Source organism: Indicator indicator, chromosome 29 (genome assembly GCF_027791375.1).
Source record: "Indicator indicator isolate 239-I01 chromosome 29, UM_Iind_1.1, whole genome shotgun sequence".
Taxonomy (NCBI): Eukaryota; Metazoa; Chordata; class Aves; order Piciformes; family Indicatoridae; genus Indicator; species Indicator indicator.
The window spans coordinates 8,747,438-8,771,774 of record NC_072038.1 but is presented as its reverse complement, the minus strand read 5'-3'; positions in this window follow the sequence as shown (position 1 = coordinate 8,771,774).

The following is a 24,337-nucleotide window of genomic DNA, read 5'->3' as shown; positions in this document are numbered from 1 at the left end:
AGTGGGCTTGTGGGGGGAAAAAATAATAAATTAAAAAATTCTTTATTAATTCAAATATTGTTTTCTAGATGAAATACGCCCAGGCCAGGAGATAGGAATAAAATTTATAGCTGCAATACCATAAATCACCATCCAGGCTCTTGCAGCTATGCTCATGATCAGAAGCAATAAATTTATTGCAGTTGCAGAGTTTTCTTAGTGACTTCAGACACAAGAGCTAACTGTGAGCCTGCTCCTCACCCAGTGCAACAAGAGGGTAATGCAAGTGTATGTGAAACATTTTCACTTTAATTTTGTTCATCCTCTTCTGGAGGGGTATTGGAATTCTGTTACACTTCCATGACTCCTTTCACATCACTTCAATTTATATTTTTGATTTTCTCACTTATTGTGGTCCCACCTAATGGACAGTACACACTTAATTCATTTCTTGACTACAAGAAATGAATAAAACCTTGAATGTGAAGAGGAACTGAGTCAAATCCAGAGCTGATAACCAGCACTCGTAAAGATTCAAAACTCAAACCCCTGAAATTTGAAGAGCTACGTGCATGGTAGACATATTTAGGAGGATGAGGTCTAAATCCTGGTCTTGATTTCAATGTCTAAGTAAATTCAGGAAAAGCAACCCTTCCTGATTCCTCTTCCCTTTGAAAAATGTTCTTTCCCTGTCTCCAGCAGACTCGCTGCCAAGAGCCACCCTAAACATCAAATCAGAGCTCCCTGCTGGAGCCCAGACAGATCTTTGGGATTTTTGTGTATTTCCCAGGACTATTAACAGAGTAACATAATGAGAAATGAACTGAGGTTAAAGAATTCAGTACCTCGAGTATTTTCACTAAAAACACTAAGTGCATCAGGGGACCTGCCAAGAGGAGAGTTTAATATCGTATGAAAAGGAAGAATTTTCATAATGACACTTGGCAGTGCCTGCATCCCCCCCATGAATGAAGCTGCTGGTGCTTTCTCTCCTCCACTCTCCTATTCTTTCTCTCCCCTCAGCCCAAAGGCAGGACAAGTTATTTTCATTCTGAAGCAACTGGGAACCATGAGACATAATCTTGTTTCCAGCACTGACCTGCTAGGCAGCTTTGGGCAACCCTTCAAGGGGGTGAGGGGGCTCACTGCCTATGTTTAAGCAACTCCATTAGAAGTTTACTCTGGGAGAGCAGCCTTTCAGTCTATGTAGATTTTGTGCAGTCAAAATGGAGAAAGTAGATGCAGAAGGCTCCTTGAAGTACCCAAAAATCTTAAGTTGTGTGAACCTTCTTCCTTGTTTTCCAGATCTAGATAGTGGACCAAAAAAAAATGACTTCCTTTGTAAAGAGGTTTGAGACTTTGTAAGGAAAACTACAGATACAGAAAGAATCATCTGAGCCATTAAAATCCCTTGCAGCTCCAAACAAAGCAGCTATTAATGCTCAGGCCAGAAGGATACAGCAAATCATACACATTTGGACTTCTATCACTCACATGCATTATACATCAAGACACCTGGTAACAAGTGTTAAGACTTTTGGTATAAATGGCCAAAGGCCTCCAAGATGATGTGTTGACTGCTTGTTCAGGAAAGATGAAAGCAATCACTAACAGTTTTGATCTTCTGCAAAACCAGAGAATCTGTAACAGCAAAAGTTTTACATCATCTTCAGAAATTAATCACTTCCCACACCTCAGACAGAGGAACGCCAAAAAGTCCTCAGCAAAATATCCATCCCTGAAGGTAGCTTCTCAAACTAATCTGGTGAAAAAAAAAATTGATTTCTGGCCTCAAATCTGTCTGTAATTGAGCACGTAGGGAAGATGCATCAAAAGTGCACCTACACTATCTGTAAGCTTTGGTGGTCCCTTGGTCTTCCTGCTCAGATCCTGGAGAGAAAGTTTGTTCTCTTAAGACCCCTGACAGAGGAAAAATGCTTCACATAACCACAGAGCGGACAGGACTGAATAGGAAAGGGGCTCCTGAGATGAGACATCAGAAAGGTTCTGTTTGGCTGCAGAATTTAAGAGATGTGCACTGGAAAAACAGAACTGATGCTTTCTGATACTTTGTGTTAAGGCAACCAATGGTGAAAAAAAGGAGTAGATTTGGCACTTCAGGACATGGTTTAGTGGTCGTGGTGGTGTTAGGTCGATGGTTGGACCCAATGATCTTAGAGATCTTTTCCAACCAAAACAATTCTATGATTCTACAAAAAAGTACAGGCTGCACCAGAAAGTGGACCCCCTTTCAGGAAAAGTTTGCTGTAGAGTCAAAGTTTTGTCTGACTCAAAGTGAGATAAAAACTGACAGGCTTGCCCAGCACAGCTTTTAGGTGGGATGAATCAGACAACAAAACTCTCATATGAGAAAGGTCCAACCATAAGGGAAACAATTCCTTGTGGAGCCATGGAAGAGCAGTGGTCAAATCAAGCTTGCCTCAGATGAGATGTGCAAATTAAAACGATCCCCTTGAGATTTCTGGGGCTTAACAGCCACCCTCAGGGAGTCACTCGAATCCTGTGCCAATAAAACCGAGCACACTCAGTTCATTTTCACTGAGACTCCCAGTATAAAGTAAGCAGAAAAATACCCTGGAATAAGGATTACAGAATGTAACTCTTCCTTTGGAGCCGACGGTAGGGCCCTCATTTACAAGTGATAAATGTCAGTGCTCTTCCATTTGCAACCTTTCTAAACCATTTGGAGGGACTATGCCAGCAACGTGTAATGAGGCTACACAGCCCATGGTGACTTGGAGAGACAGAGAGGCGATCTGAGCTTTATTGAATGTGTCATGGGGGACTTGTCCTCTTTTTTCCCCCCTCCCCTTGCCTCCCACCCCCCCACCCCCCCTTTTTTTTTTTTTAACAAAATGAGGTGCCCCAGGGGAAAGTCAGCAGCTAGAAGCGGCCCCACCTGAGTGTGTCTTGGGAGGAAGCCTACTGCCTCATATTTTTTAAGAGGGGAAAAAAAATTTAAAAAAATTGTAATAATAGAGCCAAGCCAAAAATATCAAGCAGTTCATAGCTGTTAAAAAGCCAGGGAAAGCTGAGTCGCACCCGTTCAGTGTTGTTCTTCCAAACAAGCTGACCACCCTCCCTCCATAACATTTTATTTATTAAGGCAAAAGTTGCCCCACAGGAATAAAATTATGTTAGAGTCCCATGCATATGCATATATATATAGAGAGAGAGAGAGAGAGAGAGAGAGATGTACGTAAGCACACACACATAATATTTATTTATGGCTGTGTTTCCATACAGCATTCAGCCAGAAAGTCTCCGCACATTTTTTGGTGTGCGAATTGCTGAATTCGTTAAAGAGAGGGAAATGTAACTGCTGTGGAAAGCGACGAGCTACAACCGAGCCGCGACTCCCAGGCTCCGGCCACGCTCCGGCCGGGGGCCGTTGCCGCAGTAACAAGGTGCCGCTCTCCCATTGGTCCGTGGGGTCGAGACGTAACGCGTCGCCCAATGAGCTTCCGGGGCTTCACTTCCCCCTGGAGAGGCGCGGAGCTGTCGGGGCCCGGGTGGGGATGGGGGAACCTCTCCTGGAGGAAAAGCCACGGATAGGCGGCTGGCTGGGGGAGAAGCGGTGCTGGAGCTTTGTATGGGTGTTGCATCTGCTGCTGCCGCTGCTCGTACCTCCCTGCGAGCTCCTGAGCTCAGTGGCTGGTGTTAGGGAGCTGTTGTAGTAACTTCATCCATCACAAGTCTGTCAAAACAACCTGCTGTTCCTCACAGGGAACAAAACCTTGGCACGCCTTTAAATATTTGGTCAAATGCTTTAGAGGGTCAGGTCAGCTGAAGCAGCATCTTGGGTATTTTCCTCTGGTTATTTATTTTTATTTATTTTCTCGTGTGTATTCACTCCCATTTTAAAATACCCAGTATTTACCTGCAGGACAGTCTAGACAGCTAATGAAATAGTAAGAACCCAGTGGGCTTTTACAAGAATGTAAATAAAATGAACATCAGAAATAGGTACATATTTGAATAAGGAATGGGAGGTTGATGTCTGGATCCTGAGTGCCGTAGGCAAGGGTATCCCTTGATTATTAGGTGCATTGCTGTCATTCCTAAAGATCCCCAAAGGAATCACCCCGTTGTTCCAAGGACTGCACATGAACAGCAGGTCAAATGGATAAAATGTGCTTAAAGATGCAGATAAGATCCCAAAGGGATTTTTCCAGACAGTTCATAAAACCAGATTGTGAGTCACCACTGGAAGCTAATGGGAGTAAGGCCTGGAACTTATCTAGGTGCTTTTAATAAATCCTACTCTTTCCATACTGACGTGATTAAATGCATAATATGCTGCTTTTAAATCTGACCCAGGGTTTATACAGTGCCAAGAGCAGCAATCTAAGCACCAAAATGCTCCATAATTCTGGAGCATACCTACACTGGAGAATCTAAAAGGCTAATGAGCAAGGTAATGTGGAGTCAGACTGAGATGGAAAAGTGAAGCTTTTTACACAGTGTTTCACAGCAGGCTTTTAGTCAAAATTTTGTGTTGATGCTTATGTTGAGACTCTAAACTTCAGAAGTCACCTCTGAACTGCCAAGGCCAGATTTGCATTACTGAAGGTAATTTGTTGTCAAGTGGCCTGACAAAAATGACAAGCATTGCTATATCACTTTCACCCTTGCCACATAAGGTGTGAGAAAGTGACCAAGGGATCATCTCGAAAACTGTGCTCACACAGTCACACAATCAACAGGCTGCTGGGAGTTGGAAGGGACCTCTGGAGATCATCTGGTCCAACCGCAGTGCTAAAGCAGATTTGTCTAGATCTGGCTACCCAAGATGGCAATGTCCAGGCAGGTTTTGAAAGTCTCCAGAGAAGGAGACTGCACAACCTCTCTGGGCAGCCTGCTACTGTGCTGTGGCACCCTCACAGGAATGAAGTTTTCCCTTATTGAACTTCCTGTGTTCTACTTTGTACCTATCCCCTTCACTGAACACCACTGATAAGAGTCTGGCCCCATCCTCTTGACACCTGCATTGAGAAGATTCCCCTCTCAGTCTTCTCCAGGCTAATGAGCCTCAGGTTTTTCATCCTCTCCACATAAGAGAGACGCTGCAGTCCTCTCAGCATCTTTGTAACCTTGGTTGAACTGTTCTTCCCTTCCATCTTCTCAGAGAGGAGAGTGATACAGAGAATTAACTTCCCCACTCCCATGACCTGTTTCTTTGCTTGCTCATTGCTGACACTCATCAGTCACCTTGTTACCCATCACTTTTTCCAGACCCACGTAGGGTGTTGTCGTGTGGTTCTTGCTCCTGTGTTACTGCTCCGTGTTGTTTCTGGAGAGCACAGTACTACTGCTTGGCGTGGCTTCTGGTGAGTGACTTGGAGGCACTGGCAGGCAAAAGTGAACCATGCCCAGCACTTTCCCATGAAAGCCTGGCTTCTGCACAGGGGAAAATGGGCTGAGCCTAGTGAAGCATCTCTTCCAGTCTATGGGGAAGAAAATAAAAAGTGATTCAGATTATTTTTATTTCATCCAGCTGTCTCACAACTGACATCCCCACTAAAGGGCAGCTGTGGTGTTCAAAAGATGTTCCTCACTTACAGCAGTGATTTTCTTTAAATGCCAATTGTTTGGAATTCCCTGCTATGTATATGGCTGCATAAAGAATCCCTTTCTTTTGGAATCATCCTGGAATGGTCTTGAAGCTTTGTTTTTAATCTGTTGGCTGGGAACCAGTGTACTGGTTCTATAGTGCATTTCTGGAGGATGACTGAGAATCAGGAAGGAAGAAGGTACCTCATGAAAACTGCTGCATGTTAGAATGCCCCAGATCAAGTCTTTCACAGAATCACAGAATGCATCAAATTGAAAGGCACCCTCGAAGGTCATCTTGTGCAACCCCCTGTGGTGAGCAGGGACATCTCCAACTAGATCAGGTTGCTCAGGGCCCCATCAAGTTTGACCTTGAATGTCTCTAGGGATGGGGCCTCAGCCACATCTCTGGGAAACCACTCTGTGTGACGGTTTTAAAAACTTTTTTAAATTTTTCTTCACAAAGTTCAAGCAGAGAAAGCTCCTAGTTTGTGACAGATCCATTAACACTGATTCTAAAGAACTTCCTCCTTGTGTTCTACCTGAGCTGACCATTATCCACTATCAGATGGAAGTTACTGCATGAAATGAAATTGAGACTCAGTTGATAATGCCATAAGTGGCTAGAAGAGGAAATCCCAGTGTATCTGACTCACTGTTTATGTGCAAATATTAGCTTTGGCTGATACATATTTCTCCTTGTATCTCTTTTCTAGATCTGAGCAGAATTTATATCAAGTCTCAGAGTAAGCTGGCTTGGCTATGTTCAGCTGTAGCCTTTGGTTATTTGACTGGCTTCCATTTTCACTTCTTTTATCCAGTCATTGTTTCTTCCAGATAACAAAAATACAATTTCCCCCCTGAATCTGCTTCCTGTGAAGCTGTATTAAATTTGGCACCACCGAAAAAACTTTGATTTAATGATGGCAAAAAGCACAATGCTGAAGATTTACTTTGCTTTGCTAAAATCCAGTGGAGAATCCTAGAGGCTGGTGGTAGCTGCTTCCCAGGGTCTACCTGCACCTTTAGCCTCCATGTTCTCACTGTCTTCTTTTATCAGTAGGGCTCCTTGGAGCAGAAAACATCAGTGGACACTGGACTTAAACCTTTAATTTGGACAAATGGTCACGTTCTCTGTCAAAGCACTTTTCGAGGTTGCTACTACCAACCAGGTTGTTGTTTCTGTTCCAAATGAACGACAAGTGATGAGCACAGAGCAAATTAATTAACAGATGTCCAGTATCTTACTTCTGCTTGGATTCCTAATGATTCAAACATGGTGGTCAACACCTGCAACAGAGGAACTCAGGACTGCAGTGTCTGAGTCTAGAACCCCAGGTCTCACTGAGTGATATCTAACTAAGCATTATGGGGAGAAAGCAGTACTGGAGTTGGTGAGCCATGGCCATTAAGCATGGTTGGTGTATTTGGGCTTCCTGAAATCAGCCTGGAATTGAAATCAGACACTTTTTAATTCTGTTTGAGTATCTTTTTTCAATCTGTGGGTGTTAAAGTGCTGATGTAAGATGATAAAGGAAACCATCTCCCCAGGACTTAGCAGCCACTGGGACACTATTCCTCTGGCATTCCACATACCACTGTTGGACCTGCATCGTTGTGCAGTTCCAGACAGAAAAGCGAAATTAACTTTTCCAATTGAAACTCCAAGCAGTATTTTAGGGAGGCTGAATATAAATAGCCAAGACTGGATTTGGACAGTGTACCAGGGATAACACCCATACTCTTGCAAAATGTGCCCTGGGATCTTGAGTGACCACAAGTGGTCAGAAGCTTGGTTTTGGCATCCTATATTGACATAGTTTCTTCATGACGTCAACAGTCATCTCCCCTGTGGTCCTGTCTTCCGCTCTCAGTGGCAAGAGCAGCCTTGCAGACTTGGGGAGGCCTTAAATAGACAACTTTTTTTTTTTCACCTCCTCTCTAATGCTTTTACAAAATGGATAAAACAGACTGCCCACCAGATAAGGAACAATTGCTCCAGGCCAGTATGGAAAGGAACTGGGAGAGGTTCCATGAGCAGAAATAACTGAGCAATGCTGAATTTCCAGGGCATCATCTGGATGTTTTGCTACTCTGCTTAACATTGTTGAGTTTTGGGTTGTTTCATTTTGCATCCTTTTATCATCTTAATTTTTGACTTCTAGGCCACTTCAGCCTTCATATTTACCAAGTCCCTTTGCACTTATCTTATCTTGGTTTCCTAATTTCCACTATTAGGTGATGTCTGACACTTTCTTTACTCAAACCTTGCAGTCTGGACACACATTGAGTCACTTACCCTCTCCCCACATTTTCCTACCTCCCCTCCTGTCCACATTGATGGTGTGACTGCAGTGTGAGCTGTGCAAAAAGCAATGAAAGGAATTGCAGGAGATAGGTAATGTTGTTTGGTTTTTTCACTGTGAATACTGCAGGCAGCAAACCCTTCTGAGGACAGGTGAATAAAAATGTCCCTAGATTTGGAACAGAATTCTAAAATTGAGTTCTTAAGGTCTTGGAGCTATAATGATATACATGAGACAGCCTTCACTTGTAGCTAACATCTGTAATATTCAACCCAACCAACAGTGGAAAGTAAAATGATGCATGTATGATTCCTTTTTGCCCCAGAAGTTTAATTGATATCTCTGTCCCATCCCAGCAATTAGAGTCTGGCTTGAGACGAACTAAAATAGTGCCAGTGAATTCATAAGGCTTCAAATCTTCCATCAGATTGAATCAGCCCATTGAAATGAGTGAGTCTGTGTTGGAAGGGTGGGTTTGTAGCAAAGGATGTGCTCTAGAATATATGGCACTGTCTCCAGTACAAGAGGATAACTCCAAATAATCAACAGGCAAAAAACTTTGACCAGAGGGAGGACAGAAACTCTGGAAATGTATCATAATCAAATACGATTGCTGCTGTTTGTTTTCTCAGCCCTGAGGCCCTGGCCACAGTGCCACATTTAACTTCCTCTTCACTTTCTGGTCTCCATCACAAAGAAGCCGGATGAGCTGGACTGAGCAACTGCTTGGTCTGAGGTGCCAGAGTAATGCCTTGTATTGCTCAACAGTAGCTTTGATATACCATGAGCTGATCCCATCCGCAGCCTTGGTTTTGTAATTGCATTCCAATGGGTCTCTCTAATTCCCCTTGAGTAGGGAGAATAATCCACTGAAGTCAACTGCCACTTCCTTTGCATTGTAGCTGCTGGCTAATGACCAGTGTTTACTAACTTCCAGTGAGTCATTTGCAAGTGTGATGTTTGGCTAAAAAAAAATTGTTTCCAGGAACCCTATCATCATTAATCATTAATTCATGCATTGCTATTCTGCTGCTAGATATGATTACCCATGGCTTGAATTGAGATGGTAATAAAGCATCTACCTCAGATTGGACTAGACTAGCATGTGGTAGATAGAGGATCTAGGTTGCCCCATTCACATCCCTGCCAAGTGATCCAAGTCATTCAACAATGGCAGCATTTGGCATGTTTCCCTGCCCCAAGGAGTTTGCAATCTGAAGAAGTGCTGCTTTATTCATACTGCTTTAATAGCTGTTCCCATGTCAGTCAGTGGGATGAATTCCCATCTTACTTCTATTGAAATGTAAATGAGGTTTGTTAGGACTTCACCTAACCTGCATGAGTAAAGCTTCATTTAACACAAAGTGCCAGGTCCCTGAGATGTGTTCAAGGCTCTGTTCTTCCAGCTTTCACCCTAGAAGAGTGATGAAATTAGCGTTTGGGGGTTTGAATGGGGAGGAAAAGAGGAGTATGAGTGTGTCTGACAAATGGCAACACTAAGATCATAAGGCATAATGCCAGACTGGGGACCACTGCTCTACCACTGGATAGAAGAAGCCAGTTTGAGGGGTTAGCTGTGGCTGACAGGCAGTGTTGATAGCATGTGTGGTAGAATTAAAATTGTACTTGCACATAGAAAAAGCATTCCTCACACACCAGATCCTCTGAGTACTTGCTGGTAGATTTATGTTGAATTTGAAGAAGCACTTAATGTGTGAATAACAACTGCCAGGTTCCTCAATGAAACTTGCAAAGTGTACAGTTGAATTATGATCAGTTTATTGTAGAGAGAGACAATTAGTGGGAATGGATTGGTGGAAGGCTTGCTGCTTCATTTGAGAGCCCCAGAGACTGTGTTTTGAAGTCCCTTCTAAGTCTTTTCACTTAGCTGTTAGAGCAGATGTAAAAATTGTTGATGCATTAAAATGCACTCGGCCTCAGTGTGTTTTCCCACACAATTTCCATTTTGTTTATTAAGCAAAAATGGTAATGCTACCAATATTCAGAATTTCAGCCTTTTAAAACCTTTTTTTACTCCAATATCGAGGGTGATAAAAACCATCTTCTAGAGCAGGAGAAAGAACAAGAGAGTGTTGGAAGTTTTGAGTTCCCATAAAGTTAATTCCTATAAAGTCTGGACACCCTGGGCGGATGCCTTGGCTCAAAAATGACCTCCTGGCTCCTCCTTTTCTTCTTGTTTTTTAATTGCAGCCAGGAGAAGGAACCTGGCATTTGCCAGGTGAATGCAAGCTGTACCCTGGCAGGATGCCTGCAGCCCTATTACTGTTTTGTAGATTAAAAGAAGGACAGCAAAAGGGATAGAGGGGAACTAGGGGGAGGGAAAGAGAAGAGGGAAAGCACAACACTTTGTTCTGATTCAGGTGCAGAAGTTAATCTCTCTGTCTACACAGAGAGTCTGCCACGTACAGGGTGGAGAAGGGAACAAGTTCTTGTTACATATGTGTTATGTTCCCTAATTATCCCTCTGTGCCAGCCTCTAGGAACAATTGAAAACTACTGCCAGAGTCTTTGCCTGCTCAGACATCATTCTCCTGAGGAAACTCTGGGAACAGCTTGGCTGCCACAGGATCAGCCAACCCCTTCCAGCTCCAACTCATCAGAGCAGCTGTTCATACCCACAGAGTGTGGCCCTGTGGTTTAGAGGGGAAGGTGGAGGGCAGGGTGGCAGGATTTGTGGGTTCTGTTTGTGACATTGTGACTGAACCACTGCAGCTTTGGCCCTGACAGCTGATCTCTGGCTTAGTTTCCTTGGCTTTAAAATGGGGAGGATGCTGATAAGGATATTTCCTCAGTTATGAGGAGCTTATGAATTGAGTGATTTTCAGACCCTGGGTTGCAAAGCAGTAAGAAACATTCTATTACTCCATTTTTGAGTGATGTTCAGACCCTGGGTTGCAAAGTGGTAACAAACATTCTGTTTCTTCATTTTTGAGTGCTGTTCAGATCCTGGGTTACAAAGCAGTTACAAACATTCTCTTGCTCCATTTTTGAGTGATGTTCAGAACCCTGGGTTGCAAAGCAGTAACAAATATTCTCTTACTCTATTTTTGAGTGATTTTCAGATTCTGTGTTGCAAAGCAGTAACAAACATTCTCTTACTCTATTTTTGAGTGATTTTCAGACTCTGTGTTGCAAAGCAGTGACAAACATTCTCTTACTCCATTTTTGAGTGATGTTCAGACCCTGGGTTGCAAAGCAGTAACAAACATTCTCTTACTCCATTTTTGACTGTGTGGTCCAGCCTAGTTTTGAATAAACCACTTTTGTGCAGCTTTAAGTCTAGTGGACTTCACAATGAGGACCAAATTTCCTCTTGTATTAGGCAATGAATTTCTGTTCCTAAGCCTCATGATTCTCAGGTTCACTTGAGGAAGACTGCTTGTTCACCCTAATGGCAAAAGCAGTCTTGCAATAGGTCTACCTGAAAGACTGTAACTGCTTATTTAATGTCACCACATGCCCTCAATAAGTCTGCTGGGCAATTTTCCTTCAAAATAGTCTTCTGATAGAAATTGCAAAATCATTTTTTTTTTTCCTGGAGAATACTTCAGTTTTGCCAAAAAACTTGGATTCACCAGTGGAGAAACCAGGGTGGCAACTTTCTGGCTCCCCACTGTTCTTTGTTGAAGGCAAAAACTCAAATCAAATAAATCTTTGCAATTTCTAACAAAGCAATACAAAATTAGTAAGTCTTAGAAATCCTTCCACAAAATGTAGTTTATATTAGGTTTGTTGTGCCATTTTATTGTTCATTTTTTTTTACCTCAGTCAGAATAATTTCCTTTTCTTTCTGTCTTTTTTTTTTTTTTAATAATTAAGGTGATTTTTTTTTTCTGGAAAGGAAATTCCACATTCAGCCAGGTTTTGTACTAAGTAATTGAAACTACTGGAAAGACAAGATACAAAACAGAGGGAGTGGGGTAGAAGTTAGAGGATATGTTTTGCTGGGCCTGGGAAAAAATAATTTACCTATACAAAAAAAAAAAAAAAGATATTTTGACAAAGATGGAACCATTTTCCCATGAAACTGAGCTGGTTTCAAGTTGATTACATGCAAAACCACCTTAAATGTCAGAAAATCCATGTCCATTTTTAGACTTTCTATTATTGAAGAGATTCCAGTTTCAAACTGAAAATGTTTAAGCTCCTGTTTACCATCATTCTGCTGATCAATTACCTTGAATTTTACACTGGCTTAATGTCTGAGTTCAGAACTTCAGAGGAATTTAGGTGCCTGATAACCATTAGAAAATACTGAACTGGAGTCCAGTTGTATCTTCTGAAGTGGCTTTAGACACTTAAAGCCCCTGGGAGGCAGACTGTGCATATCATCCTCCTTTTGATCCCATCTTTATTTCAGTTCTGTGATCTCTTCCTAATCTACATCAAATTTCACTTTGATGTCCAATATATCCTCTGATTTTATGAATGGCTAGATCCAGTGCCCCAGAAGAATCATACCATGATAACATCCATCCAGATTTATCTCTACCCAACAGATCTGTCTACCCTCTGATATTTCTGAAGCTCATTGGAGAGACACTAACTCTCTCAGGGCTGCCTTGCATTTATTTGACATTGTTTATGCTGGGTAAACTCCTTGGAGACAAGGAGCAAATTCCTCTGAGATCTTGTGGTCAGATCAATTTGTAGAGCTGTTTCCATGTTTTCTGATGCAATCGAGTGTAACAATGTTGTATCCCAGTAAACATGGAAATGGAGCAGGAAAACATTTCTCAATCCACTTCCTAAAAATACTGCTCTGGGTGGGGAGGGACTCAAGTTTTATTCCAGGAGCTCATTCAAGCCCTCATCAGTTTCCACAATGTCTTAGATTTTACTTAGTCTTATATTTCATGGACTTATAGATTGGGAAACAGAGTGCTACATGGGCCAAATGCCCATGAGCGTGACATGCAATAACCATTATGCATCCAAATGCACAGATTCAGGGCTGGAGAGTTGCCAAGCATGGCTGGAAGCAAATTCAGTATTTGGCAAAGTGGGCAGAACATGAAGGGTGATCCTGGGAGTAACTATCTTGAAATGCCTTTTCTGACTCTGAATTTGAATATTCTAATGCTTTGTTCTCTAGGAGAGAAGAAAAAAAAAATAGATGATGCTTTGATTGTGTTAGTTGGGTATTCTCAGATTTGTTCCTGTCTTCTGGACACTTGGAAAAGAGCATCTCCCAATAGCAAAGATAGCAGCCCACATCCTGTATCCTGTAGCTGTGCGTTCTCAGCCTTGGGAGCCACTGCAGCCCCTCTGAAGGGAGCTGATTTGGACAATGACGTCTCAGATTGATGCAATTAATCCAGCTTTACCCAGGATAATTATGTGAAGTGACATTCAAATCTGAGTGGTTTTTCTAGACACCGAGATTATTACATTAGGAAGAAAGTACACCAGCTACTTTCCTCCCCACATGTCTCTACTGCAGTCGAAAAATAGCCTTAAGCATTGAAAATGTGCATTAATCTTTTGACAGGGAGGTAGATGAGGTCACAAGACAGAGAAAGGATTTGTTTGCTGGCGAGAGGATGGTGAACTTAACACGTCAACTAAAGCTGAATGCTGCTGTGGGTGAAGAAAGGTATGGGAATGGGGCCCAGCATGCCCCTTTCTCAGTGGCTTTGTCTACATCTTTGGTGCATGTGAAATGCTGTGGGTTAAAAACACGTTTGGTATATGGAGGACAGAATGTGATGGAATCAGATGTGCTATTTTCAGTACAGAGAGCTGCAAAGAGCCTGTAAGAATAAACCTGTGTTCAAGCACAAAAGCTAACATAGACATGTCCAGGATGCAGCTCTGCTCTGTTCCCTGTGACAGATCACTGTCTGCATGAAGCAGTCTGTGATTTCTCCTTCCACATGGTGAACCTGCTCCAGATCCAGTTCATTCTCTTTGGATTTGTAAAGTGTTCTTTCTTTGTTGGCATTTGACAGTATCTCAGGTCTTGACCCTCCCTGGTTACTGGAGAAATGCTAAGGGTATCTACTCAGGGTAATAAGCTTAAAGTACAGTTTTAAGTCCACCTTCCTGAAGCAGGCTGCATCCAGGCTGTTGATTCTTATAAGATTTAATGAAAAAAGAGGTTGTGTGGACTAAGTATCCTCTGATTCCTCATTTCCTGCTCATACAAAATGGGCCCAGGCTATCACAGCTATTCCTTCAAACACTTCTCTACCAATTTGCAGCCCAGTAGGAACAGTCCCATTAGAAGTCTGTTATTTGCATAATTGAGTGCTAACAAAAATAAAGCTAACAAATTGCTGATAATTGCAGAATGTCAACTATATTGGGATAGGTCAAAGGTGAAATACAAGGGTGAGATCTCCAGGTGTGTTGAGGCCAAAATCAACTTCTTGTTGAGGGGAAATTTGTTAGGGGTAATAGCTATCAGAAGGAACTCGACTGAACCAGTGTTAAAGCCAACCAAACATTAAGTGACATGTTTCTGCAGTACCCCAGGAGAGAAAGACTACTTCCCATATGAGTTAATTGGACACTTCTTCACATTATACTTGTGAGGAGGCTGAAAAGGGGCACTAAAAGAACTATGAACCCTCTCGTATAGCAAGTGGCAAAAAACAATAGCAGAGAAGGATGCTACCCAGAAAATGTTAAAATAGAATGGAGGTCCCAACATCATTCCAGTACATAAAGAAGTTGAAAGTTTTTTACCAGAAAAATCCAATGGCTGGGGAAAGGAATCTCAGGATCTGTAGGACCTGAGAACCTGAAAGTCCAAAGGGAATGAAGCTGCACTGATACTTTGGAGTGATCCAAGCCCATTGCATTTAGCTGCCTTCTTCCTACCAAAGATGTAGAGATCTGTAGTATTCTTAGGAAAAGGAAAAGTGATGGACAGCCTGAGGAAATGCAGTTCTTTTTGAAAATGGTCTTGGTTTTAACTATCATACTGTATTGCTTCAAAATCCTCTCAAGAACTTCCTTATGTAAGTGAAAAACAGCCTCAGAAATTGCTGGGGTGGTTTAAATCAACTTCAGTGCAATCAAAGGTATATGTGCTCCCTTAGTCAGGGGAGTTGGAAACAGAGCTATCAATAACAGCATGTCAGATAAACACTGAGGGCAAAGAGAGGACTTTGCTGGGGCATGACTTTCTCTTCTGTCTTCAGTTGCTTTTATATCTTTAACCATACAGCAGCCAAGGCAGGAGAGGAACTGCCTGACAAAAGTTTCATTGACGAAAGTGATGATTTTTGCTACAAAGCACTTCCTTCTCTGCTGAAGGCTTTGATGTCTTTGTTCTTCCAGGCTTGGGGGGGTTTTTGTTTTGTTTTGTTTCTTTTTTTCTCTGTAAAAATGATAGACAAAATACTTGAAAGTCATCTTTTTTAGTACAGGCAGAATAACAGTAGCAGCAAGAGAAACCCTTCCTTTGAAAAGGTATCATCATGCTAAAATGATGTATTTGAAATATCATTTTCTAATCCTTGTTAAGAAAACAGTGCCTTAAATAATTTAGAGCTGCTTGTTGGATTTTATAAACATGTATAATTTGGTTTTCAAGTTGTCTTCCTTCATTGGCTATCTCAGTGTGCCCTGTCTCTGCTGACTCAAGTTTTGTCCTTTCTCGTGGCTCGGTTTTCCTGCCTGCAAAATGGATTAAAGGAAATAAACTCCTCTGTAAAGTACATTGAATCAGCATCATAAAGTGCCATTAAGTAGTAATTTTATTTTTTTTTGGCTCATTGTCAAAGGTAACCTCTTTCCCATCCATACCAACCTACTCTCATTGCAAGCATGCAGCACTCTCACTGCAGTTCACTAGGTGATGAATCCAGTGCTCCTAATTCCCTGATGTAAAGCTGTGATTCTCCACTGCTGAATAAATGGAAATTTCTCTGTTGTCTTCAATGGTAGCAGGGACACATCTGTTTCAGACATTGCAGATTTAGGTCTAAGGACTAGTCTTTAAGGTTGCAGGTGAGGAAAACAACATGTGATGATACTACCAGCAATGAAGTTACTGTTCCTAATAATTTTACTTGTCAGACCACAGAGATCAGAAAACCACCAGAGCCAACTTCCTGTGGTTTGACACTACAATCCTCTAGTGAAACATGACTGTGTTAACCTCTTCTTTTTTTTTTTTTTTTTTTTTTTTGTCTCCTCTTGATTAACTCACTTTCCTAACAAAAGTTTCAAAGATCATGATCTCCTGATTATTATCCACCAAAGAGGGCTTCCTTGGCATGGGTTGGGGAATGAAAGTTTCTTGGCACATAAGGATGGGTGATTATAGCAGTGAAATTCCTTCTGGTGCTTCCAGATGAAAAGCTGTTTGATACACTTAGCTGTGCCTGTGTCCAAGCACAGCAAAGCTCCATGCTAGAGGAGATAATGAGGCTTTTTATTCTCCCACCCCACAAACCAGTAGCTTCTGCATGTATTCTGTGAGAGTGCTTGGCTGCCTGCTTTGCTCTTTGCTCTAACTTGGCAGTGAAGGGAAAGCCGAACAGAAGCTTAGGACTAAGTAGAGTGGCAGCAAGACAGGCTGCTGTTAGGCAAGCTCAAATCCACAGGTTTAGAAAAGAGGTGGCAAGAAAAACAAAGAGTCAGATAATGCCATGAGTGTATTGGTCCATGGATGGTGCTTTCGTGTCTCAGGTATTTCATATCATTGCCAAACCCCCACAGTTTGCAGGGTTTATGCTACCCACAGGTCTGCTCTTCTCCACCAGGCTTTTTTGTCTTTGGCAAACACAGACCAGGAGCAGGCTGGATGCTGCCCCACCAGCTGTTTTTCCCAGGATCCCTGCTGCTATCACATACTGCACATCTGTATGGCACTGCACTCATCAGCACATGAAACAGCTCGGTGCCAAACTCCTGCTGAGGCAGGAGGAGCAGCCTCAGTGTTGGTGAGATGAACTGCAGTGGCCATTCCCAGTAACCTGCTGGCTGGAGTGGCCTGAGGGTTCCTCCTCCTGTCCTGCAGAGCAGGTATGAGCAGGTATCATGCTCTTCCTTGCTCCACAGCAGCCCAGTGTGAGCCAGCATTGCTGCACAAGCACAGCACTCTTCCTGAGCTGACAAACCCTGATAAACACAGAGATAAGGTAACTTAATTCAGGGCAGTTGTCACAATAACACCATAAGCCTCCCTTGTGCAAATGCCTTAAAATCCAGACAGGCTCATTCTGCACAGACACGTCTTGTTCCCATCTCCCTCAGCTTAACAACTGAGCTGGGTGAAACTTTATAAACTGTGAGTTTTCAACAAAACCATTGTCCAGAATTTCCTAAATATTTAACACAAATAAATTTCTAAAGGACTGTTCTTAGTGGTGCCTCTTACTGTTGGGAAGTTGATCTCATTTCTGCTGAGCTGAATTTTCCTTAGCTTTCATAATTGGGATAGTTTAGAGGTCAGTCTTTATGATCTGCAAGTAATCCCAGTTACTGGGATTTACAGGAGAAAAAGATCATTTGTTACCCCCTGTCCCTCCTGCTGCTCCTCCCACTCCTAGGGGACTGCAGTAGCAGCTTCTTAGAGGAAATAAACCCCAATAAACCAGCCTAAACACTGGATTTTGGTGGGTGGTTTTTTTCTTTTTAAATCTCCATTCTTAGCATAAGCAATGCTCAGCTGGAAGCCTAATAAAACCTTTGAACCAGTAATTTGTGCCCATTCTTTTAAAGCCTTTTCCCATTTTAAATATTAGTCTAAAAAGGGGATTTGAGGAATCGATGTCGCCAAAGCAAACATTTGACACACTGTTATATTAGACTTATAGAATATAAAGCTTAGGCACAGGAACCCACACTGCTGCTGCTCCTGCTGCTGCTGCTGCTGTTCTGTGAATCAGTGCTTCTGATTCAGCAATAAAGACAAAAGTGCTGGGGGGGAAAATAAAAATCAATGTGTTTCTCTGTTTGTCTCCCTGTGCAGATGCACACTGGTTTCAAATAGCAGGAAGATTGCACCGAGTCAGTATGGCAACAAACTGTGGAAAGAAAATCCTCCTGTTTAAGGCTTTGAAGAGTATTGACTAACTTCTATCTTTCGTCATGAAAACAGTGCCACTGACACACTTTTTCTTTGCTGTGCCACAGACGTTTATATTTGGATATTGTCATGGAAACTAACCAGGCTGAAATGATACTTGGGGTTCTGTTTCTGAAGGGATTCAGCAGGATACCAGATTTCAGACCCAGATCTTCTAAGCTTGTGTTAAACTTTATGGACCAGAGCATATATAGCTAAATTCCTCTGTGCTTCTAGGGCTCAGCTCCTGGATCCTGGAAGCAGACAGATGGATAAAAAATTCTCATAGTAATAAACAAGTAGTTTTATGTGGAGAGAGTTTAATGAAAGATACTTTTCAGCATCTCCTCCTCTCTTTTCCTCCCTCTAATGTGTTTTTTTTTTTAAATTTTTTTTTCTTGCTGCCTTGGGGCTGGGGGAGGCTCCTTTAAGCATTTGGGAGCTGTCTCCCCTATCCAATTCCCTGTTTCATGAAATCTGTTAGTAACTTACCTTTAAGTTCTTTACTCCTTTGGTAGGTTTGCTTGATTTTAGTCAGTGATTAAAAACTTGTGGATTAGAAGGGAATGGAGAAGAAATGCATACAACAGTAGCACATAAGCCTTGTTTCTTTAGGCATCCAGCTAAAACAACTTAACATGTATGTCCAAGGTGAAAAGCAACATGCTGCTCTGACACTCTGTATTTGTCATCTATACTTGCAAATCTAACACTGCAGCTTTATGTTTCTGCTGGAAAGAAAAACAAACTGCAAACAATAGGAGAAACCACAGTGCCTTGCTTGGAGTTCAAGGATTTGTGCAGAGACAGGGCTGGGTCTGCTGTGGGGAATTAAGTCATTTCCCATGCACCAGTTAGAAAAGGGACAGCCCCAGGACTGGGACTGGGGTTGTGTGGGAGCTGAGGGCAGTCTGCTTGATTTGCTTGGGAGCAAAGAGTGAGCTTAGTTTAGTGTCCTCTCCCTCCCACTGCTGCCCTCTCTGCAGTGTGTTTACTCATGCTAGCAATAGAATATGTCTGAAAGGAGAATTCAAGTAGTTAAACTCTTAATTGAGTTCATTGAGTGATTCCCAGGCACCCAAAGTAGTACTCTTAATGCAATTCCAGCAGTGAAGACTGAAGGTAGGGGAAGGTCTAAATATGTTTCTGAAGACAGTATATAGAAAAGAAACCACCCAGGTAGCCAAGAGCATCCTAGAGCAAAAAATACAGTTTTACAGAGGAACAGCTTTGCTTTTCTGATTTTATTTTGAAATAAAAACCTGAGTTTAGTGAGTGATACCAAAATGTGCTGCTTGACTGCTGCGCAGGAACCATGACAGGTTCTCCTCAGCAGCACATCAGCAGAGGCAGAGACTTCCCTGGGAATTAAAAAGAAAACAAAAAGAGGGTCCTGCATGTGCATGTGAGATGCTGTCATACAAAAAAACCCCACAAACCCCTCAGAGCTGCTGTTCATCTGCCTCCCCATCCTGCCTGCTCTAGGCCTGTCTGCCATGGATTTCACACTGTCCATCTCTGCCCATCCAGGACACTGCTGCTGCAAGCAGAGTGATCAAATGAAGCCTAGATTCACAAGTCTGTCACTGTTTCTCCTTTGCTCGTGGCATAAATCAAAAGGGGGAGGGGGGGGAAGATCTGTTAGCACAGAGCTCAGGTTTGTTTATTTTTTTGCCAGCTGCAACACGCTACCCTCTTAGGGGATCACGTAAAACCAGGCATGGTTTAGGTTGGAGTGACATGTCAAACCCAAACTCTGGGCCTGGCCCCTCTCAATGAATTACAACCTTGTCAGGAGCCTATTATATATATATACATATATACATACAGAGAGGTATTTTTTTAAAATTAAGGTAGGGTTTTTATCAAATCAAATACCTGCACACTAAATTATATTGCTGGTGCCAGCCTGACTCTCCTCTCTCTCCCTTGCTCTCTTTTTTCCTCAGCATTATGATACAGGGAGTTTTGTTCCAAGGAGGGAGTTAATGGCAAGGTCCCTTGCTGCTGAGGGAACGTTGTTTGACCCTTGCCACATGTTTTGTTTTTGAATATTTGCCACAACATGTCCCAGCCCTGTTGCCTTAATGATAAAAATATTCAGAGTCAAAGAGGGGAGGCCTGGGGTGGTGGGTGAGAGGAAGGAAGGTGAATCAGTAATAGGGTACAGCCATCAAAGATGTTTACTCATCTGTTTTCTCAAACAAGTTTGTTTTGCTTATTAATAGGGCTTGAAATGCCAAGGGGAATGTTTAAGGTGAACTAAAAATGCAATATGGTCCTCTGGCATGGAGTCTCCTTCTGGACTTGCTAAAATTAGTTGGGTGCTGGCTTTTCCCTTTTTATCCACCTCCTCCCTCTGAGGAAGAGATGCTATTGTTGTTTTAGAGGAGGCCAGAAAGCTTAGTGAAAGAAAGTAGTGAATGTTGACTGAGGATTTGTTTAATCCATGTCACAGCAGTTCCTGAAGTCAGATGTATGAGCCTCTTCAAAATAGTGAGCACCATAATTAAAACAATCAAAATAAAAACATTAAGTTTTCAACTCCTCTTTTTCACGGAGGAAAAGTGGAATAAGTGTAATGAACAAACATCATCTTTTTTGCACAGCTCTGCATACAGCCAGGGGATGCTGCTTGTGTAGTTACAGCCTTTCAGGGGAAGAAGTTGCACACAGAACAGCACTGGACAAATTAAATTGATGTACAGCACCCCTGTGCCTAAGAGTTTGATCACAGAGTGTGTCTTGTGAGGGGAAAAATCTGTACCTGGTTACCAATGCATCCAGCTACCCACTGGCATCAAGTCCTGCCTTTGTGTGCTTCTGAGGAGCATTGTGGTTTGGGTTTTAGAGAATTGAATTCAGAGCACACTTGGGGGGAGTTGGGAGAAAAGTTTTCCTCAAGGGGACCTCCACAAACCGTGACCATTTCTGTTCAGAGAACATAATGAAAACCTCTTACTAATCCTATATCATGCATGTCTGGGCATTGAGCTCATGTGCAAGCTGAAAGAGGCTCGTGCTTGTAGGATCAATTGCAAATTTAATACAGGGTGATAGAATACGCCAGTGTTTGAGCATACCAGTACTGCATTAACTCCAGCCCATGGTCAGGCTGCCCTACACTCAAGCAATTATTTGTTATGCAAGATGAGAGGGTAAAGGAATGCTTTGGAGGAAAGTGTGTTTCATAGACCATTCATGGAAGTGCCTATGCTGACAGACAGGTGGAGGTAAAGCGTGGAGAGAGACCTCAGAGCAGAGCTGAGAGAGAAGGGACGTTGGACAACAGCTGCAAAGGAAATATGTGGCATGTCTTGGTCTTTTGGATTGGCAATGATGAAATAAGCTGAAGTTAGGCTAAAAGGAATTTAGAACTATGTGATAAGGAGAGGAGAGACACTCTAACAGAAAAGACTGACTGTGGTAATCATAAAATCGTAGGATTGTTTAGGCTGAAAAAGATCATTAAGATCATTGAGCCCAACCATTAACCTAACACTGCCAAATCCACTGTTAACCATGTCCCTCAGCACCTCACCTACACAACTTCTAAATCCCTTGAGGGATGGTGACTCCACCACTGCCCTGGGCAGCCTGTCCCAGGTCTTGACAACCCTCTTGGGGAAGAAATTTTTCCTAACATCCAACCTGAGGATATTCTGTACATAGCTGGAGGGATGAATCTGTTTTGATCAGGAAAAGCTGAAATGTGATGAAGGATCAGAAAATCTAGAGGCCCATTTCTGATGGTTTGGACATTTCACTGAGCCTCTGTCTCTTGCTGTGTAGTATGACCAAACCTGACCTTCTGACAGTCTCAGGACTCTAAAGCCCAAGTTAAGTCTCTCTAGTTCAGGTTTTTTTCATCTTAATAGGAGCTGGTGGGATCAGAATCAGGCACTAATTCAGACTGAGATTTAATATGTCCAGAAATCTTAAATCTGGCAGGGTTATGATGTTTGTGTAGCTCTTGTCTGATTTCTGTTCATCAAGTCCCAGAAACAGAAACATATTCCTTAACATTGGAGGTTTTATCCATTCTCCCCAGTAAGTGCAGGACAGGCTTGCTCCAGGCACCTCCAGGCTTGCTGCCTGCTGGGGACAGATGAAGCAGGTCCTGCCTAGCTCCTCTGTTGCCTAACTGTGCTCAGTGCTCTGAAGGGGGCAGAAATCAATCACTCCAGGAAATGGCTCAGGGGGAACATGTTAAATGTGTGTAGTTGTTTAATTGTGTTGTAGCCCTTATTAAATAAAGGTGCAGGAGAACATCAAGGTGGCCTCCTTCTTTTTTTAATGCAGATATGATGTAAATTTATGTACCTGATTATGCCAGTCTTGTGAGCTCCCTCAAGTTTCTGAACAGCTTCCAAGCTGTCCCCTTCACTCAGTGTGGAACACTTTGTCATTGTGTTCTGGTTTTGAAGTGGGGACTGCTAAACCTCCAGTGTGTGTCTGTGTGTGCAAATGCTTCTGTGCTCCCTTGCTTTTCTGCAAGCCATGGACTGAATCTGGCACTGGATTTTCTGACTGGTTGAAGAAAAGTGTGTTTCTGAGGTGAAAAATTTGCCTTTTAAATTTCTTTGCAGCTTATACCAAGATTATAATTCATACCCAGGGCTGAATACCAAATGACCCTGTTACTTATTTCCACAAATATCCTGAAAGGCTAAGAGTGAAGCAAGGGAAAATACTGGCCTAAATCCAATCCTTTTAGAACCCCAAATCAATGGCATTTATGTGAAGGTTGGATTTGGCCTCCTCCATCTTTCACTTAAAGCTATAAGATTAACAGAATATAAATATTACATGGTGCCCCAGAGCTGCACCAACAAAATCTGCTCCAAGATGCATCTTTCCTTATTAAACAAGGCAAATATTGTAAAATGAAGTCTTCCAAAACAAAGACCCTGTCTCCTGGAAAAACTCTCAGTATCTGTTCCTCAATATCCTGTTACAAGGTACTTGGGAAGGCTAAAACTTGGAGGCAAACCTTTAAAAGAAGCTCCTCTTTGGCAATAAGAGAACAATCCCCAGTGACTATTGCCATGATGCATCGTTAGTAAAAGGTTTTGTCAAGCTGTGTCCCTCTGGTTGCATGCTGACAGACTCATGTATTATCCCAAGAATTTCCCAGAACAAAGAAAGAGAAGGAAATATGAAGCTTTTTACAAGGGAGACAAACTCCCTGGAAATTTCATGAAGATTTTTCAAGGATCTTGCAGCAGAACAAGATTTACTTTGACATCTAATGTGAATTATGGTTTATTTCCACTGCTTGGCGTGGTGGACATCACTGTGGCAACAACTTGGAGCTTTTAATTGTGAAATAATGACCTTTTTATGGCACAGCAGGAATTCTCCATGTCTATGCCAGGTCAGATGCTAGTGGTGATTCTTGTTGGAGTGCTAAGCTATGGGATATGCTCTTGCAAAACCCCTTCCCACCATCAGTGCTCTTCCATGCCTGCAGCATCCACTGGTGACATTCTGAATCTTTGCACATCTGATGCCAATTTTTCACACATGCTTGAATCCCAAGAAGGTGATACAGCCAAATAGTGACCAAGCATATATTTAACTTCCATTTTGGAATCATTGCTCTCTGGGATTTAAATTTTGAGATAAAACATATGGGTTTCAGCTGCCTCTCTAGGGATGCAAAGTTCCAGCCCTGTAGAATATGTATTGTGTATAATGCAAGGTTGTTATTTCTCCATTAGCACTGCCAGTGCTGGAGTTGGCTGTTACTGTACCATTCTCCTGACACATCATTAATAAACAGGTAATTTCATACCTGATTTCTACAGAATGTCATGCTGAAAACCACCTGGGTTTCAGTTTTCATCGACATTTAAAATAGGGGGGAAAAAAAAAAAAAGAAGAAGCTGAAGCAAACTAAAATATGAGAGTTAAATTTAAACTGGGACTGGTCTAATTGAGTAATGGATCAATCACTGATTCACAGATTGCATTGGCTTGGAAGGGACCCTCAAAGGTCAGCTGTTCAACTCCTCTGAAGTGAGCAGAGACACCTCCAACTAGATCAGGCTGCTCAGGACCACATTGAGTCTGATCTTGTATGACTCCAGGGATGGGGCCTCAACCACATCCCTGGGCAACCTGTTCCAGGATTTCACCACTCTCATTGTAAAGAACTTCCTCCTGATGTCCAATCTGAATCTCCCCTGTGCCAGCTTCAAACCACTGCCCCTCATCCTGTCACTACCAAACCTTTCTGAACAGCCCTTCCCCAGACTTCCTGTAAGTCCCTTTCAGATGCTGAAATCTGCTTTGAAGAAGCATAGCTGCTGGAGGCAGGAATGGTGTCACTGCACCCTGTGAGGCCCCATATGGCCAGTTGTGAAGATTTCACAGCATCAGCTTCACAGTTAAAAACCATTTACTAAACAGGTATCTTACCAAACTCTTT